General features: G+C 44.7%; 1 protein-coding gene across 5 annotated transcripts in view; it reads right to left on the bottom strand.

The window, feature by feature from the left end:
- The window catches only part of SRSF11 (serine and arginine rich splicing factor 11), a 1,393,100-nt gene that overhangs the window by 1,138,815 nt on the left and 240,752 nt on the right, over nucleotides 1-13,533 (bottom strand). The window lies entirely within an intron of this gene.

The raw sequence follows: 13,533 nt of genomic DNA, 5'->3' as shown, positions 1-13,533 counted from the left end.
CAATGACACTGCTCCACCCCAAAATACACAGTCTTGCTCCTCCATTCAACAGGAACTGGAAAAGTTAACATGCAAAGGACAGCTGCATTCAGTCAACAGGTCTTCCCTACCAAAGTAGGGAGAAAGGAGGATAGTTTAACAATGGAATTCTCCAAGCAGGCTGTCATTACATAAGCTACTTTTACTATCTACAAAGGGGAATTTTAGGACAAGGTCGCTAACTAAATTCTTTTGGAAGGCTAGCCTACACATCATTTTACAGATCTCTGCAGCCCAAACGGAAAACTATACTTTGGAGACAATATCTAGGCTACAGCTTCTCACAAAGGCATTTAGGGAGGACCAAACATGAAGCTGTGCTGATGCCACCAAGAATGCCTAAAACAGAAATACCACTGAAGAAAAACAGCCCTTAATGGAATGAATTTAAGATAAACCTTGCCTTTCCTTCCCATATTCCTTTGAACAAAGGCTAAATTAAAAAACCAAGACCTTAAGTTACCTTTTGCCCTTGGTTCTGGAGACAAAGGTAACAAACTAGGTTTCCTTCCCAAGATCTTTAGTCTTGTTTGCACAGTATCACAGCTGCTTGTGAATATCCATGCTAATATAGAGCAGCAACGCATGAAGCTCAGAAGACTGACTGAGGTCAAACCGGATGATGACCTTAATGCTAAAAGGCAAGTCGTGTCTAACGAAACCTTTTTCCTGTGGAGAACTCTATATGGAAGGGTGACAAAATGCCTGCAATTTAGAAACCATTATGACAAGTTACACTACCTTCTCCTCCTCCTTTCAGCTTTTCCCATTAGGGTCGCCACAGTGGAACAACAGTCTGCAGAACGATTGGCACTGGAGTTTTAAGGTGTTCAGTTGCCAGCCCGGCACCCAACCTTTCAAAGAAGGCACACACACAAACACACCTACGGCCAATTCAGAGTGCCCAATCCACCTGCAGCATATCTTTGCGATGTGGGAAGAAACCGGAACTCCCGGAGGAAACCCACACGACCGCAAGGACGACATGTAGACTCCGCACAGAAGGCACCCCAGCCAAGAATAAAACAGGAGAACCTCTTGCTGTGAAGTGGCAACATGAACCCCTCCACCACTGCAGCTACCAAACAAGAGGACTTTCAAAGTCAATGAAAGAATGTGCATGTTCCCTACTACTAAAGAAAGTGAAGCAGTCAAGATGTAGACTGTTGCACTCTGAGATTACAGTGTGTCCTTCTACAAGGTTAAGTCACTGTCAGAGAAGGCTCCACCTGAATCAGTGCAACAGTTGAAGTCACGCTTGTCTGGGCTAATAATGAGACAAAGTAAAATGACCTGGTCTTGTGCATAAACTTTAAAAGGAAATGAGATGGGGGGGAAACCATAAACCACCACCAATGACCAACACATCCTTGCTCTGTCCACTGGTTAAGTGACAAAGGACAGAAATAGGTGGGCACAGAAACAAAGGATAAAAAATAAAATCTCTGGCACATAGCATTATGCACAAATGACTACACAGCTAGCTGGGCAGCGATGACCAAGCTGGATGTGACTGCTTCAGTAGCACCCCTTGAAAGTCACAATCCTTCCCTCCTCTTCACAAAGATTCAGTGTCTTTGGACAGGCTGGGGAAGTGGATCCTTGCGTCTTCGACAGTGCGCCTCGCGGCACTGAACTGCCTTGTACAGAAGCACAACTTTCAAAGGAACAGTTTTGGATACAATGTTCCATACTGTTGTGGACACAGACTAGTAAAAGGAAAAATTATTCAGCTAGATTTCAACATCGCCAACTGACACTGAGCTGCAAGGGTCGTATTATCTGGCATAGCCATATGTGACATAATCTGGTGCAGCCATATGTCAACACTCCTGACTGTGCCATACACCTTTCATGGAGGACAATGAAGCATCGTTTATGGATGCATCACTTAAAGGGTCCTTGCCACCTGGATCTGAAATTAGCCAGCATCTCCAGTGCATGAAGGAGAAAGAGCAAATGCCTTTCCCTCACCACAGTGCCCAGTTATTCTTCACAGCATTCCTTTTCCAGGAAGCAAAGGAGTCAGAGAAAGCAATTTGTTTTGATGCACCCCACAGAGCCCACAGCAACAGAGTGCTAGATCTGATCAGCCTCTGTCAATCAAGTGCCAACAACACTGCTCGTGGCCAAAGGATACAGTGATAACATGCCATTCTGACTGCCACTACTGGAGGCAGTTAGGAAGAGGTTCACTTTACACACTTCCTTAATTACTTGATATCTTGCACCACTGAATACACTCAAAAGTAAATAATTCATTCATGTCCAAACCAAAATGCTTGTCATTACCCATGGCAGAGGTGCCACCCTATCATAAAGTGCAGGTGAGGAAGGAAGTACTACAGCTTCTTGCAAAAAAACCCATTCAAAGGTCTCAACAATCCACAGAGAACAAGGATATTATTCTAGATTCTGTGGCCCCAAAAACAAAGAATTAAATCCCACAGTGCATCTCATAAACCTACATACCTTTGTCCCAAAAGGGAGTCCATTTGCATAGTCAATGCCATAGATCCTCCAATATCTATTAAGAGAGGACTGAATGCACTCTTCAAGACGCGCATGCTGAGAGAGGGGACCTGAAGCCAGGGTATCAGCATAGGCTTATTTCACTTGGAGGCCACCTCCAGCAATCCTTATAGCAAGCAAGTAAAATAGGAGTATACACAATGGTATTTTGACACCCAATGTGCAGAACTTTAACTGTACAATCCTAGGAAAAAAAAAACACTCACATCAGATCTAACTGTATGCATCCCATAGGTCTGACAGAGGGGAAGGACCGAAGCTAGCTCAGAGTCCTCACACTAGGGAGCTAAACATTACAAACATCTATTAGTATGAGAAAACTGACTGCCACTGCCAAATGTATTAAAATCAAAAAGATACAGCTAAACAGGGCCAAAGTCCTCATTAACAGAAGCAAAGACAGGGAAATTGTGGAAATCCACTCCAAAAACAAGAATAAGGAATAAGGAAGACAACCTCCAAAATAATAAGGGTGGGAATGCCCTAAAAGCAAATGAATATAAACTTAGTCCATGATAAACCAGCAGCAATAAGAACAATAACGTCAGTCTGTACTCAACACCTGAAAAAAAAAAAAAAAAAAACACAGTTGAAAGGAAGAAATAGCAATGCCTTCCCCAGCAACTATCCAGGGGACATCAGATTACAACCAAAATGTGTTCTGTGAGAAGACACTGGGCAACAGAGAAGAGGCATGCAGATTAACACAGAAAGGAGGAAGAGAAATTTAGCTGGGAAATCAATATTGACTGAGCTGAACAAGCCTGCATGCTACATCATAAGTTAATAAAGGTGGAGTTGTCCTTACCAGACCTAAAATATATTACTCTTACATTCATGCCTTCTGTTATCTAGACCTGATCACTCAACTTTAACAATATGGTGTCCCTTTACAAATTATCTGTAATTACACACTCTCAACAGATTTGTGGCAACAACAGTATGGAGGTGCCGGAACTAAAAACATCTTCACACAAGGACTTTTTCTATGGCAGAAATTTTGTTTATAACAGACGTAGATGAGAATCGGACAAAAAAACTTCTAAAGAAAACATAAGATATCATGCAAAACCAGGGTAGTATACAGTGGGGAAGGATAGCCATCAAACAGCAAAACTAGATGAGAAAAGTACAGTTTTGTACCTACCATAAATGTAGATGTCCGAACTGGATAGCATCTGCAGTCATAACAAGTGGGTTGTCCTGTCGTCAGGCAGCCCTGCAGTCGGCCGGATTCCAAAGTCCGGGTCCGGCTTCGGCTGATGTCGCACTCCACCCGACGTCATCTCTGTTGGTCTTCGGGTATAAAAGCATCAGCCGACGCCATTTTCCTCAGTGTTTCTTGCCCCAGATGCCAGTAGCCCTCTTGCAGGCTAAAATTTGGATAGATGCCAATGTTTCCAAATAGATAGAGGTAAACACAACAATAAGCATATATGTACATATATACAAACAAATACACCATAAAAGACTCCCCCCCAACAGCTAGCTATAAGGAGGGTAAACACCCTAGGAGTACCACAGAGGGGAAGGAGGGAGGGTAATCCTGACTGCAGATGCTATCCAGTTCGGACATCTACATTTATGGTAGGTACAAAACTGTACTATGTCCTTCATGGATGCATCTGCAGTCATAACAAGTGGGTAGAATACCATAGCCAACTAGGGAGGAGGATAAAAGTAGATTATGGTGTGTTTAGGATCCCTTGCAGTACAGCAGTGGCAAACCCTGCTCGGGATCTGGAATATAGAGGCAAATTATAATGCTTGGCAAATGTATGCACGGAGGTCCAAGTAGCCGCCTCAATAATGTCTTTGGTTGCCACTCCTCGTAAGAAGGCTGTGGTAGTGGCTGTTGCCCTTGTAGAATGAGGTCTTATGTTCTGTGGAATTGGTTTTCCATGGAAGGAGTAACAGTATCGTATGCAATTTCCTATCCATTTGGAGATTGTCTGTTTGGAAATAGCTTTTCCTTCCCTTCCTGTTGCATAGGCTACAAAAAGTTGGTCAGTCTTTCTGCTATTTTTTGTTCTGTCCAAGTAGTAGCGTAGCTGTCTATGTACATCCAAGGTATGCAGTATTCTTTCCCCTCTGTTCTGTGGGTTGGGAAAGAAGGTAGGTAGGTGGATTGCCTGGTTTAAAGATACTCTGGATACCACCTTGGGCATAAATGTAGGATTAGTTCTCATGGACACTCTATCTTGGTGGAAGATTAGGAAGGGTTGCACTGCCATTAAGGCCTGTAGTTCTGAAACCCTCCTTGCTGAAGTAATTGCCAGTAGGAAAGCAGTTTTCCATGACAGGTGTTGTAGGTCTGCTGTTGCTGCTGGTTCAAAGGGTGATAGTGTCAACTTTTCTAGCACAAAGTTTAAATCCCAGGCTGGTAATGGTGGTTTCCTTGGAGGTTTTACATTCTTGATTCCTCTGAGGAACTGCCTGAGCAAAGGGTGCGAAAAAACAGGTGGATCAAAGCTGTATTCTGCTGAAATAGCTGATGCATGTATCTTGGAGGTGTAGGACAGGCCTGAATGAAGAAGTTCGGCCAGATACTCCAGAATGTTAGGCAAATCTATGTTTGACACATCTTTTCCTCTTTCGGTACTCCAAATGACAAACCTTTTCCATTTTCCAGCATAGTTCCTTCTTGTTGAAGGTCTGCGTGCTTCAAGAATAATGTCCTTAACTCTTTGGGAAAGTTCTGGATTAGCTGCTGCTATGTGATGTTCCATGCAGTCAGTTGCAGCGTCTTTAGGTTTGGATGTATGATGCTGTAGTTGTTCTGAGTTAACATCAAAGGCATCAGGGGGATTGGCCACATATTGTTCCGAGACATGCTCTTCAGTAGTGGGTACCAGTGTTGTCTTGGCCAGTTTGGGGCTATCAGGATTATCCTTGGACGTTCTTCCTTGATTTTTAGTAGTACCTTGTGTATCAAAGGAAGAGGTGGGAATGCATATGCTGCTAGGCCTTTCCAGTTGAAGGAGAGTGAGTCCACTTTCCATGCTAGTGGGTGGAATGTCCTTGTGCAGAATTTTTTGAGCTGGTGATTGAGAGGTGATGCGAATAGGTCTATCTGTGGCATCCCCATTTCTTTGAGATGGTCTTGAAGATGCCCGGCTGCAGCTTCCATTCGTGGGCATCCGCAGTGGTTCCGCTTAATATGTCTGCTACAGTATTCTCTTCCCCGGTACAAACATTGCCTGTAACTGAATGTTGTAGCTGAGTGCCAGGGTCCACAGCTCCAAGGTCATTCTGCATAGGGGGTATGAATGAGTCCCTCCCTGTTTGTTGATGTACCACATGACTGTGGTGTTGTCTGTCCTTATCATCAACTGGCCCTCTGAGGAATGGTTTGAACTTTTGGATTGCCAGTTTTACTGCCAGCATTTCTTTTAGATTGATGTGCAGGTGAAGTTGATCCTGTGTCCACAATCCTTGCACGCATTTGTCCAGCATGTGGGCCCCCCATCCTAGGTCTGAAGCGTCTGTTGTGATGGTCTGGCTTGGTTGACATCTGCGAAAGGGTAGGCCTGGGTTTGACTGGCATGCCTGAGCCCACCATAGGAACTCCTGTTTTAAGCATGGAATTAGTGGGATTTCTGTTTCTAGACTGTGTCTGTGTTGGGACCATAAATTCTTTAGGTACCACTGTAGTTTCCTCATATGTAGTCTGGCAAATGGAACCAAGATTATGCATGATGCCATGAAGCCCAAGGCCTGCAGAAATTTTCTTGCTGTTAACTTGTTAAGTTTTGTTAGTGCCAAGAAGTAAAGAGGAAGTTCTTTTTGTTTTTCTGTAGTCAGGAATGCCATTTGTTGTACTGTGTCCAATTCCGCGCCCAAGAATGTCCTTGTTTGGGATGGTATCAGCCTTGACTTTTGTAAATTGACTGTGTATCCCAGTCCTTGTAGCAAGTAAATGACCCTTTGTAAATCTGTTGTCAGCTTGCTTTTGTTGTCCCTTGTAGTAGGCAGTCGTCCAGGTATGGGTAAATCTGAATTCCCTGTAGTCTGCAATGGGCGATTACTGATGCCAGGCATTTTGTGAATACTCTGGGCAGTAGATAAGCCAAAGGGCAATGCTGAGAATTGATAGTGCTCTGATCCTGCAAGAAATCTGAGGTATCTTCTGCAGATTGGTCGAATGGGGACGTGCAGGTATGCCTCCTTGAGATCTAGAGTTACCAGCCAAGACTCCTTGCCCAGCATGGGAAGAAGTTGCTGTAGGGTCAGCATTTTGAATTTTGGGACAATGATGTATGTATTTAAGGTGGACAGGTCGAGAATTGGTCTCCAACTTTTTCCTTTCTTGGAACTAGGAATAGTCTGGAATAGAACCCCTTTCCTTGTTCTGCTGTTGGCACTCTTTCCACAGCTCTCATGTTTGCTAACTCCATTATCTGGCGTAGAGCCTCTGTTTTTGATTTGGAGGTAGATTTGGCATTCCTCTTTTGACTGGTAAAGTGTGGAAGTGAAACCGTAACCTTGATCTATGGTTTGTAAAATCCACTTGTCTTTTGTTATGTAGTGCCAGTTCTTTGAAAATAAGGTTAACTTTCCGCCTAGAGGAGCTGCTATTTGTTCCCTGGTAGGCGGAGTTAGGATTAAGTCACTGTGGTTGTGCTGATTTAGTGGCAGTGGCTGCGTCTGTGCCTCTGTTGTTACCTTGCCACTGTCGTCCTCTGTAGGCACCTCCTCTGGATTGGTTTCTGCCTCTGGAACGTCTATTCCTGCCCCTTTGAAATTTTGTGGAGTCAGGAAAGGACCAATTTTGGCAGGCCAGTTCCTGCTAAACCTTGGGGTTGAACCTGCAAGAAATCTTTAACAGTTTGAACAGATTTTGCCTTTTCTTCCATTTTCTTCATAACCTGCTGGGCAGGTGTACCAAACAAACTTGTCTTGTCCATAGGAGCATCTAGCAACTTAGCTTTAACATGATCCGGTAAAGCTTGTTCCTTTAGCCATGCATGCCTTCTTATCACTGTGCCTGTCATGGCTGGTCTAAATGAAGCCTCCAGTGCATCATAGCCACATTTTAAGGAATGGTTGCTAACCTGTTGTATGTTATTTACCATCTCTAATACATATTTCTTATCAAGAGATTCATCAGTGGTTAGCTTTTTAGTTAACTGATCAAGCATAAACTCTTGGTATTGTATCATGTGAAACTGACAGTTTAAAGCTCTAGCTGAGAGAGTAGCTGAAGTGTAGACCTTTCTACCCCATCTGTCTAATGACCTTGCTTCCCTTTCAGAAGGAATAGGGTTTCTAGCTGTGGTCGCGGCTACTGCCTTGGGACCCTGGGATATAGTTTCTGGGTCTGCAAGTGGGGCCTTGTAAAGGTGGTGATGAGTATCTGGCACCCTGTAAAATCTGTCTGGTTTGGCAGGGGCTGGGGGTAAAGAATCTGGAGCGGAGCAAACATCATTGAAAGCATCATCCACCACAGAGAGAACAGGAGGTATAGCTAAGGGCCTGTGCTGTGGGAGGTGCAGAAAGGTCCTAAGTCTTTTACTGGAGTCTGAAAAATCCTGTTGCTGCCATTGGAACTGCTCTCGCATGGCATGTAAGGTTTCCCCAAAGGAGAATTCTTCTGGTGGGGAAGCAGCTGGAATGGATTCTTCAGCATCAGAATCTTCAAAATTGGAGAAGGGAGCCTCTGGCTGGTCAGTAATGTCTGATTCATCAGCAGAATCATCAGAAGACACTGGCTCAGGGGGCTCTGCCCTAGGTCTCTTCTCTGGGGGCTGAGAGGCCCTGTCTGGGTGAGATTGAGATCCTCTAATTAAAGAAATTAAATCTTCTGCCAAAGAAAGCATTTGAGAACTAGAAGAGGGCCTGGATGTGGGGGGTTTAATAGGCACTGATTTAGTAGTCTTGGCTGCTTTAGCCCTGGCGAAGGCCTTAATGGACATGGCTGCTGGAGGCCTAGCAGCACCACGTGCTGGGGTAGAGACATCCAAGGGGATGGTGTCTGATAAGTCAACCACCGTAGTGGGTAAAATTTCTGAGGTCGATTCAAGAGTTGTAGCAGGGGCCTCAGTTGTAAGAATAGGTTCAGCAGTACTTTGATCAGTTTTCTCGGTTTCGGCCGAAACCGAGACACTCATGATTTGCTTTACCGTGGTTTCGGCCGAAACCGCGGACCGCGAGTGTCGGTCTTTATCTTTGCGTTTTTTGGAAGATTGGGTAGTCGGAGGATCCGACGGCATAATGTACGCAAAATCAGTACCGAAAAACTGTTCTGCAAACTCCGACAGACGCCTAAGCGTTCGTCGGTTGAAGGAGGCACAGGCCGAACAGGCTGCTACGTCGTGGGCTGGGCCTAAACAAGGCAGACAGTAAGAGTGGAAATCTTTATGAGGTATTTGTTTCCCACAGGTTAAACAATTGTTAACTTTTTCTGACATCGGCTGAGGCAAGAAAGAGTCCCCAACGGGGTACTTAGCTTTAGAAGTCTTCGAAGTAGTATTCGGTAGAAGTAATCTCTGGATCCGACCGACCGGCACTTGCGAACAGCTTCTGCTTCGGGCGCCACGCGGCAAGAAAGACCGAGGAAAATGGCGTCGGCTGATGCTTTTATACCCGAAGACCAACAGAGATGACGTCGGGTGGAGTGCGACATCAGCCGAAGCCGGACCCGGACTTTGGAATCCGGCCGACTGCAGGGCTGCCTGACGACAGGACAACCCACTTGTTATGACTGCAGATGCATCCATGAAGGACATCTGCTAATTCACTCTTTACTCTCATATGACATTGAAGGAAAATACGTTTTTGGAAAATGAACCCGTAGTGCATTTCACAGACTTGAAGAGAGTCATTTCACAGAGTCATTGTTCTCTGTGCTGTACCTGTCCATTAAAAATGTAGGACAACACAGAAAACGTTTTCCTTAATGTGAAATAAAGAAATTTAATGTAGATGAGTTAGCTATAGGGACTGGAATGTCACATAAATCCTTCTTCTACAGAAGTCTCAATATAAAAAGTACAGTTTTGTACCTACCATAAATGTAGATGTCAGAGAGGAATGCATCTGCAGTCTTTACAAATGGGTTGTCCTGTCGTCAGGCAGCCCTTCGGTCGGCCGGATTCCAAAGTCTGGGTCTGGCTTCGGCTGGTGTCGCACTTCACCCGACGTCATTGCGGCAGTTAATCGGGTATAAAGGCATCAGCCGACGCCATTTTCCTCAGTGTTTCTTGCCCCAGATGCCAGGTGCCCTCTTGGATGGCTAAATTTGGATAAATGCCAAAGTTTCCAAATAGTAGAGAGCAAACGCACAAAATAAGCATGTATGTACATATATACAAACAAATACACCATAATAGACCCCCCCCAAGCTAGCTGAAGATTGGCAAATACCCTTGGAGTACCTCAGAGGGGAAGGAGGGTGGGTAATCCTGACTGCAGATGCATTCCTCTCGGACATCTACATTTATGGTAGGTACAAAACTGTACTATGTCCTTCAAGGATGCATCTGCAGTCTTTAAAAATGGGTAGAATACCATAGCTAAACTAGGGGAGGAGGCAATGAGAAAAGATTATGGTGTAGTTAGGATCCCTTGCAAAACAGCAGTGGCAAAACCAGCACGGGATCTAGAGTATAGAGGTAAGTTATAACGCTTGGCAAATGTATGCACGGAGGTCCAAGTAGCAGCCTCTATAATGTCCTTGGTAGCCACTCCTCGTAAGAAAGCTGTGGTAGTGGCTGTAGCCCTTGTGGAGTGAGGCCTGATGTTCTCTGGAGTTTTCTTTCCATGGTAGGAGTAACAAAATCTAATGCAATTTCCTATCCATTTGGAGATTGTCTGTTTAGAAATTGGTTTTCCTTCCTTCCCTGTTGCATATGCTACCAGAAGCTGGTCAGTCTTTCTATTGTTTTTTGTCCTGTCCAGATAGTAGCGTAATTGTCTGTGTACATCCAAGGAATGCAAGAGCCTTTCTCCCCTGTTCTGTGGGTTGGGGAAGAATGTAGGGAGGTTGATAGCCTGATTTAAAGAAACTCTGGATACCACCTTAGGCATAAATGTAGGATTTGTTCTCATGGACACTATCTTGATGGAAGATCAGGAAGGGTTGCACTGCCATTAATGCCTGCAGTTCAGAAACCCTTCTTGCTGAAGTTATTGCTAGCAGGAAAGCAGTCTTCCAGGATAAGTATTGTAATTCTGCTGTTGCTGCTGGTTCGAAAGGAGGAAGAGTCAGTTTTTCTAGTACAAAATTCAAGTCCCATGCTGGCAATGGAGGTTTCCTGGGAGGTTTTACATTTTTAATTCCTCTCAGAAACTGTCTGAGCAGAGGATGCGAGAAGACAGGAGGATCCAAGCTGTATTCTGCTGAAATAGCTGATGCATGTATCTTGATGGAAGAATAGGACAGGCCTGTATGGTAGAGCTCCGCCAAGTACTCCAGGATGTTGGCTATGTTCACCAGTGTCACATCTTGCCCCTTTGCAGTACTCCAGATGAGATATCTTTTCCATTTTGCTGCATAATTCTTTCTTGTGGAAGGTCTACGGGCCTCCAGGATTATGTCTTTAACCCTTTGGGATAAATTTGGGCTAAATGCTGTTATGTAATGTTCCAGGCAGTTAACTGCAGAGTTTTTAGGCTTGGATGCAGGATGTTGTAGTTGTTCTGTGTTAGCAGTAATGGGATCAGGGGCAGCGTCCATATTTGTTCCCTGGACATGCTCCTCAGCAACAGATACCAATGTTGTCTTGGCCAGTTTGGGGCTATCAGAATGATCCTCGGACGTTCCTCTTTGGTCTTCAGAAGCACCTTGTGCATCAAAGGAAGTGGTGGGAATGCGTATGCTGTCAGGCTTTTCCAACTGAAAGAAAGGGAGTCCACCTTCCAAGCAAGTGGGTGGTAAGTCCTTGTGCAGAATTTCTTCAACTGGTGATTGAATGGGGATGCAAACAAGTCTATTTGTGGTAATCCCCATTTTCTTGTGATGGTTTTGAAGATGTCCGGATGCAGCATCCATTCGTGGGCATCTGTTGTAGTTCTGCTTAATATGTCTGCTAGAATGTTTTCCTTCCCTGGTACATAAATTGCCTGTAACTGAATGTTGCAACTCAGAGCCACATCCCATAGGTCCAGTGCCAGCCGGCATAGAGGGTATGAGTGTGTGCCTCCCTGTTTGTTGATGTACCACATAACTGTGGTGTTGTCTGTCCTTATCATCAACTGGCCTTCTTGGGGAAAAGGTCTGAATGCCTGGATTGCCAATTTCACTGCCATCATTTCTTTTAGATTTATGTGCAGATGCAGCTGGTCTTGAGTCCATAGGCCTTGAATGCACTTGTCCAGCATGTCTGCCCCCCATCCGAGGTCTGAGGCATCTGTCGTGATGGTTTGTCTCGGTTGACTTTTGCAGAAGGGCAATCCTGTGTTTGATTGGCAGGCCTGAGCCCACCATAGGAACTCCCGTTTCAGGCATGGGATCATTGGAATTTTGGTTTCTAGGCTGTGCTTGTGCTGGGACCACAAATTCTTTAGGTACCACTGTAGCTTTCTCATATGCAGCCTGGCATGAGGGACCAGTATTATGCAGGATGCCATGAAGCCTAGAGCTTGTAGCACTTTTCTTGCAGTCAGATGGTTCTGCTTTGTTAATGCCAAGAAGTAGAGAGGAAGTTGTTCTTTCTTTTCTGCAGTTAGGAATGCCATTTGTTTTGATGTGTCCAGTTCTGCACCCAGAAAGGTTATTCTTTGGGATGGAATCAGCCTTGACTTTTTTGTATTGACTGTATATCCCAGGGCTTGCAGCAGGTAGAGGACTCTTTGTAAGTCTTCTGTTAGTTTGTTTTTGTTGTCCGCTTGTATCAGGCAGTCATCCAGGTAGGGATAGATTTGAATCCCCTGAAGTCTGCAATGAGCTATAACTGATGCCAGGCATTTCGTGAACACTCTGGGCGCAGTAGATAAGCCAAAAGGCAATGCTGAGAATTGATAATGCTCTGATCCTGCAAGAAATCTGAGGTATCTTCTGCAAATTGGTCTTATGGGGACGTGCAGGTATGCCTCCTTGAGATCTAGAGTTACCAGCCAAGACTCCTTGCCCAGCATGGGAAGAAGCTGCTGTAGGGTCAGCATTTTGAATTTGGGAACAATGAGGAATGTTTAAAGCGGACAGGTCTAGAATAGGCCTCCATTTGTTTTCTTTCCTTGGTACCAGGAAGAGTCTTGAGTAAAATCCCTTTCCTTGTTCCATAGATGGTACCTTTTCCACAGCTCTCATTTTTAATAATTGAGATATTTGCTTTAGAGCTTCTGTCTTTTGAGTAGGAGGTAGGTTTGGCATTCCTCTCTTTTCTGGTAGAGTATGAAAATGGAACCTGTAACCTTGGTCTATAGTTTGCAAAATCCATTTTTCTCTTGTAATGCAGTGCCAGTTTCTTGAAAATAAGGTTAGCTTTCCGCCCAAGGGTGCTTGTAGTTGTTCCCTGGTAGGCAGTACCACCGCCAAGTCACTGTGATTGAGTTGTTGTAGTGGTGGTGGCTGTATCCGTGCCTCGTTGGTTGTTACCATGCCACTGGCGACCCCTGTAGGCACCCCTGGATTGGTTTCTGCCTCTAGAGCGCCTATTCCTGCCTCTTTGTGGCTTAGAGGATTCCGGAAAGGACCAATTCTTGGAGGGCCAGTTCCTGCTAAACCTTGGAGGTTGAACTTGTAGGAAATCTTTCACTGTTTGCACAGATTTTGCTTTCTCTTCCATCTTTTTTGATACCTGCTGTGCAGGGGAACCAAATAAATTGACCTTGTCCATAGGTGCATCCAAAGCTTTGATTTGACATGGTCTGGTAATGCCTGTTCTTTCAACCATGCATGCCTCCTAATAACTGCGCCAGTCATGGCTGATCTAAAGGAAGCCTCCATTGCATCATAGCCACATTTTAAAGAATGGTTACTAACCTGCTGTATGCTATGTACCATTTCCTGAACATACTTTT

This window comes from Protopterus annectens, chromosome 10.part0, assembly GCF_019279795.1.
Source record: "Protopterus annectens isolate FY-2018-M chromosome 10.part0, PAN1.0, whole genome shotgun sequence".
Taxonomy (NCBI): Eukaryota; Metazoa; Chordata; order Ceratodontiformes; family Protopteridae; genus Protopterus; species Protopterus annectens.
Note: the sequence above shows the minus strand (reverse complement) of the source record. Positions and strands in the feature narration are given on the sequence as shown.